The following is a 6,751-nucleotide window of genomic DNA, read 5'->3' on the forward strand; positions in this document are numbered from 1 at the left end:
TGTAAAAATAAGCACAAAATCTCAAACAAAATTTGAGAGTATGTTTTACATGCATATCGACAAGTTTTAGAATGATCGATATAGTTTTATTAATGATATTATTTTAAAATATTGCTCTTAGATGGTTAAAAATAAGTACAATTAAGAAAGAATCGATCCAAGTAGACAAATAGTTCAAAAATCAACAAGTATAAATGCACCATATGACAAAATTGAAACATAAAACTAGTTTTATATGTATATTTTCAAGATATATGCACTTTTTTTGTAATTATGCGAAATATACGAAAATATAATAAAATCATTTTAGTTTCGAGCGGGGCATGTGGGGGCCTTTCCCTCCGTCCCTGTGTGAGTGCACTATCCAAACACGCCGTGACACGGAGGTGACGACGTGCAACATATATTTGGCATCTATACTAGTAGTATTAACATAATGTAGCATAAATGAATTCATATTTAGGTTCATGATCAAACCAAAAGGTTGAAGCAGAACTACACAAACGGATTCGGTCACTAAATGGTGTTGACTCATGACATGCCTATGGACAGGCTAGGCTATTCCCTCTTGATCTATTGCTCTCAAGACTTTTAGCTTGTGGTTATCTACTGCTTTATTTCTGGGCTGTTTGTTTTTCTTCAGTGGGTGCATTCTGAAACGTATACGCGAGCATGGATTGTGACATGATGAGCACGAGGCTGCTTCAAACGGCTTCGCATTGGAAGTCAGTTATGATGTGTTTTGGTCCACAGTGAGGCTTCACATCTTGTGTTGTAAAATGTGAATGCCACATTAATCGAAATCGATTCTTGTTTCCTCAAATGAAATCTTCTTTGTTTACACAAATTACGTACATTCCTTGTTTTTATCAAACACTGATTTTCTGAATGTCAATGAATCCGCAAACAATTTTTTGGCACCTTTCGAATGTTGGAAGTCCAAGGATCTTTCTTAGTGAAAGTTCTTTAATGGGTGCATGATTAACTTAGGACGAGATATATGATTTATCACAGTTTCAAGTTTAACTGCAGCCTTTGTACAAGTTCTTCAATCTGTTTTGACACCCTTCAGTGTGATTGATGCAAAATCAGAGTTATATCCCACGGCTTGCAATATCTGGCATAATGCAGGAAGATGAAATCTTATAATTGAAGTTATAGTGCTCATTCCACAGCATCAAGTTCAGGAGATTGACATGGCAATCCCCTTCCTTCTTGTTGTTCTTAAGTTGCTGATGATCTTAGTATTTTCTGGTTGGGTTTCACTTTGGCTTCTTAAGCCCACAGAAGTATGGACACAGAAATGGAAAGGAGCTGAAGAAAGTGCAACCACCACTGTATTTGGCTACAATGGTACGGAAATTTGTTGAAAGAATTAATCAATCCCCTTTTCGGACATATAATTTCCGTACTTCGGGTTTGTTAGTTCGTATAAGTCACTATTACTACCACTACGTAGGCATATTATTTGAGACAAAACCAAAATACACAGTTAATCGAATGCGTTGGTTTCAATATTGATCCAACAACAATTGCTCCGACAGGGCTTGATTTTGATGTCTATAGCTTTCCACTTATTGCTCTGGCTATAATTGGATTCATTTACTTGGAGTTAAAGCAGAAGGAACCAAGAAGCAGGTAAAAAAACCCTTATCAACATACAACTTGTCTATCTGCTATAAACTTAGTTTTTGTGCATAGTTTACACTACTTCCACTGGAATTTGAATGACAGGAAAGTGAGAAGTCCGGGAAAAGCTCTCTCAAATCCACTCATTGTCAACAGTTACGTCGGTATCTTATCGGCAGTTGAGGTACTAGCAGTATCGCTCTTTCTCCTCTTCCTGGCATGGACGTTCTATACTCGCATCTCCAACGATTACAGAAAAATGATGCCGGTCAAAAACATGAAACTGAACATGTCAGTATTATCGTCAGTATGCATATGAAAAGAATTAAAAAAAATCAATCTTTATTGATGTCACTTGTGTATTTCAGGTGGCAGTTCAAAGCTTTAGGGTGGCAACACAGTTTGTTTGTTAGCAGAAGCATGCCTGGCACTACTTCTTCTTCCTATATTGAGGGGTTTGGCCATATTTTGGATACTTGGCATCCAATTTGAAGCTTCGGTGAAATACCACGTTTGGCTTGGAACTGCAATGATACTTTTCGCCACCTTACATGGTTCAGGCACCTTCTTCATATGGGGTGTCAAAAACCATATTCAAGATGAGGTGGTTCCAAATCCCATCTCTACTTTTCTCCTTAAATGTAAATGTTTTCAGTATTTCGACAGTTTTTTTTTTTTTTTTTAACATTTGGGAACAGATGTGGAGATGGCAAAAAACGGGCAGTATATGCCTTGCTGGTGAGATTGCTCTTGTTACAGGGCTAGTCATTTGGATCACATGACTTCCACAAATAAGGAGGAGACAGTTTGAAATCTTCTACTACACTCACCATCTCTACATAGTCTTTTTCGTATTCTTCTTGTTTCATGGTGGAGATAGACACTTCTACATGGTATTCCCCGGGATTTTTCTCTTTGCCCTTGATAAGCTACTCAGAATCATACAATCAAGATCAGAAACGTGCATACTTTCTGCTCGAGTCTTCCCATGCAAAGCTAGCTTGTTCTTCCCAAAGACCCAAGTAAATTTTCAAGTTCTCACTTGCCAAAAAAAATAAATAAGAAGTTTTCTGAGAGTTATCAGAAAAAAAGGTTAATAAGAAAACACTAGAAAGCAACTCAATTTACCTTCTTCTTTTGGGGTATTCATTTTAGGACTGAAGTATACTCCAACAAGCAGGGACGGAGTCAGGAATTTCACCACGCAGGGGCGATCGTGCATGCGGGAAAAAAAATATAATTACACATGCATAATCACATAAATACATTAAAACTCAAAATAACATAAATACATAAATTGGTTTAACTAATGGGATTGATCTTGATGTATGTGTCTTATTTTTCTTTATTGTTCATCTTCTTTTTTTTTCATTCATCACAACTGGACGTATTTGATACATTGGCTTTCATGTTACTTGATTTTACCAGTTAAAAAATAACGAATTAGAAGTCTAGACCAACAATTGAGAAAAAACATACCTACAACTTAAATTTCACCAAAATAACTGAGGGTTTCCAAAATCTCTTCTTGTCTATCTCTATTTTCTCGAAATTGCCTTTGAAGTCTTAGCAATTGAGGATGTTTGTGCCGAGAGAGAGAGAGAGAGAGAGGATTTGGTGTGCCATTAAGATTTTAGGACAAAAAATAATAAAACTGTAAGACACTAAACCCATCTAACGAAAGGTAAAAATTTATTACTTGAATATTCACATTATTAACCCTATAGTTTTATTTTTTGTTATATTTTAGCCCTTAGCCTTTAGTAATTAATGTTGGTATCCTCATAGTTCAAAGGTTATCATTATATTTTTTTTTCAAAATTCTACACAGGGCGAGCCTATATACTTTCATAGAATTTTTTTTGTTTTACATATGATAGTAGTGTTTCTTTTTCTTCTTGCAGGGGTGACCGCCCCTACTGGCTCCTCCCTGCCTCCATCCTTGCCAACAAGCGTGATAAGCCCTCGATAGTGTATATAAATGGGCTTATCGATACCAATTTTGTCCCTCTTTCGTGCATAATTTACTTTAATTAGTTGATATTGCGCGGAGTTGGTGTTTTTGGCCTTTACAGGTTAAAGTAGAAAATAAGGCGTTTTGAACGCCAAGGAAATCAACCCGGGATCATCCAAAGAGCCAAGACCATGTGCACCCCGCTACCAAGTCCCAAGAATTGTTTAAAGAAGTGTCGAAGAGTGTTCGGGATGTCAAAGAGGCTGTTGGAGGCAAGAAACCAATTCGGAAGCTTTCTGCCAGCGATGTACCTGTACCGATAAAAGCTGTACCTGTACATCGCGGACAGATTTGGTTCAAAATGCTGTGAAACAAGCGATGTACCGGTACTAGGTTTGCACGATACCGGTACATCCTGGAAAAAAATCTACTTTTTGTGCCCGACTTTTGTAACTTTTTAGGGGCATTTAGGACCTTTGTAGCTCGTTTTTAAGGGGCTTTAAATACCCCCAGACCTGAGGAGAGTAGGTTATCTTCATCTTTTGCACTTTCTCTCTCTACCTCCATTAATGGAGCTCTCACCTCTCTCCTCATTTATGCTTTGAGAAGGATTTTAAGCACGATCCGTTTACTTCCGAAGCTTTTGGTCTTCATTAAAGTTGTAAGGAATCTCATTCTCTTCGAGGATCTTGTCTTTATTTCAAATTTAATCAATGTTTAGTTTTCTCCTAATCTTTACCCTTGCTCATTTCATGTCTTCTTTCGATATGTGTGAGTAGTGTAGTAAGGTTAGGTTGTGGGATGGTTAACATCCCGTAACCAAGGATGTAGCTTGTTCTTCTTTTGTAAAATTCCATTTTCTAGCTTAAACATGGCTTAGGACTAATTTTATGTACCAAAACTTAGAGGTGTTAATCTTTTTGATCAAGTGTAGGCAAGGGCTAAGCTATTTGCCACATTTGATGCTTGGAGCTATGTCCCTCTTTGTGTTTGTTAAAATGAATCAAAAGAGCCCTAGTTATGTTTAACACCGTTGTTAAGAAGAGAAGAATCGAGTTTATCCTTACGTTATGGGTGTTAATTATCCCTAAACCTAGCCTTTAGTTTAATCTCCAATCAAAAAGCCGTAGTTAGGTTAAGTAGCCACTTTCTAAATCGCTCAGTTGGCCGTCTCAACGCCGAACTTTGGTTGGCGGTCCTAACGCTAAAAAAAAACCCTTCGTAAAGCAAACCTTCCGGCCTAGCTCCATTGGCTCCCTGTGGATTCGACCTCGGACTTCCGAGTTTATTATGCTACAACCGACCTAACCCTACGCTTGGGGCGCTCTTTATTACGACGCACTTTGGTCGAGCAAGCAAAGCGTGGTATATATGAAAATACCGAGCATATCTAAATTATAGTGGCACTCATTTAGTGTATCGTCTAGCTCGAGTGTAGATGACAACACTATGTCTGTGATAGTCATATGTGAAGGAGGATGGACAAGCTCTCTGTACAACATGGTACAAACCGAGCTAGGCTCAGAAGCTGATCGATGAAGTGTATTCCAGTTGCAGTCGAAGGGCCTTATGGACCTACTTCACTCGACTTCCTTAGGTACATAAAAACCTGCAACAACAACATATTGGAGTTAGGAATTCTCAAATGGGTATGATTTTTACGATTGATTTTTGTTTTGCAGGTAGGACAGCCTACTCTTGGTTTGCGGAGGAATAGGGATAACACCATTCCTTGGCATTTTGCATGAAGTTGAATTTGTCCAAAGCAGTGGAAAAAAGAGAATCCCTTCACAAATACAACTCATTTATGTAGTGAAGAAGTCCCAAGACATGCCTTTTAGAGTCAGTATTGCCTTCACTGCTAAACCAGAAATCGGAACAGTTCCACCTCAAACTAAAAGTGTTTGTGACCCAAGAGCTATCTAGCGCAACAATACGGGAACTAGTGAACGAGTTTTCTCGAGCGGAAACAGTAAACTTTGACACTCAACGTTCAAAGTACACCACGTTTGGACTTGAGAGACCACTCTGGATGGCTGCCATTATTGGGCTTTCTTCAATCGTGTTTCTCATCGTTCTTTGTTGTTTCAATGATGCCTTCTTTCATCCCGTTAAAAGGGCCTCTAAACCAAAGTATCCCTCTTCGGTAATTGACCTTTTGCTAATCTGTTCTTTTTCTATAGCTATTATGTGTGGAACGTTCGTAGCTATTGTTCTTAGTTGGAGGAAGCTACAAAAAGGGCTTCCAATAAGCTCTCAAAAATGGGTAAAAGAAATCAAACCAAGCTTGTTGGAATCAAGTCGTGCTCTTGAGAACATGAAATTCATTTCGGAGGAAGGCCTAAGCTTAAAGGTAACCATTTTGTTCACTCCTTTTTGCATGAATTCTTCCATTTCCATTTCCTAACCCACTAGGCACATTACGAAATTCAAGAACATGGTTTTCTTATCATGTGGTGAATTGTGCAGACGTGTTTTCGCAGTTTCCAAATGAAACAGGCAGTTCGGATGTTGGAGTCTTTGTGTGTGGAACTGAAGGAATGAAAGAGTCAGTGGCCTCATTGTGCCAGATGAAGTCTCAAGGTATCAGAATGGGTGCTCAAAGCAAGAAGCCATACTTCAGTTTCCACTCACTCAATTTCACCCTCTATAAGGGCTTCAATAGACAGCGGAATTATTGGGATGTTCTGTGTACCTCTAAGCACATAGCGAGTTCTTTCTCTTATAAACAGAAACAGAAGTTTATTAGTTTGCTCATGTTGTCGTCTTTAAATCTTCAAAATATATATTAAATAAAAAAAAAGAGAGAGAGAGAATTCGTGACATCAGAATTCTTCATTGCTAGCATTTGATTGCCTTTGATTTTCAAATTTGAACGGTCCATTGTTTGTTTTTGAGTACTTTGTTTGAAGTGCATCAAACTTTTGTTTCTTGTCATATTACTAGTGTTACCCCGTGCCTACGGCACTACGCATCCCGGTTGGAAGGGCATGGCAGTTGTGTGATTTAGGTGAAAACCATGTGCACTTAATTGGGAAGTGAGAAGATGCACTACAGCCATTGGATCAAATGAATCTAGGCCGTTCTAACAACTTGTCCCCACACCCTTCTGTTTTATAATAGAGATTTAACATCTAGGGAGGTTCTGTTCTTGTAACTGGCATGGTT

At 38.3% G+C, this 6,751-nt stretch overlaps 1 pseudogene; it reads left to right on the plus strand.

Annotated features, from left to right (window-relative positions):
- The first annotated feature begins 1,165 nt into the window (after positions 1-1,165).
- On the plus strand, positions 1,166-6,388 carry LOC131335894 (ferric reduction oxidase 8, mitochondrial-like; annotated as a pseudogene).
- The last annotated feature ends 363 nt before the right edge of the window (positions 6,389-6,751 follow it).

Source organism: Rhododendron vialii, chromosome 8a (genome assembly GCF_030253575.1).
Source record: "Rhododendron vialii isolate Sample 1 chromosome 8a, ASM3025357v1".
NCBI classification, from domain to species: Eukaryota; Viridiplantae; Streptophyta; class Magnoliopsida; order Ericales; family Ericaceae; genus Rhododendron; species Rhododendron vialii.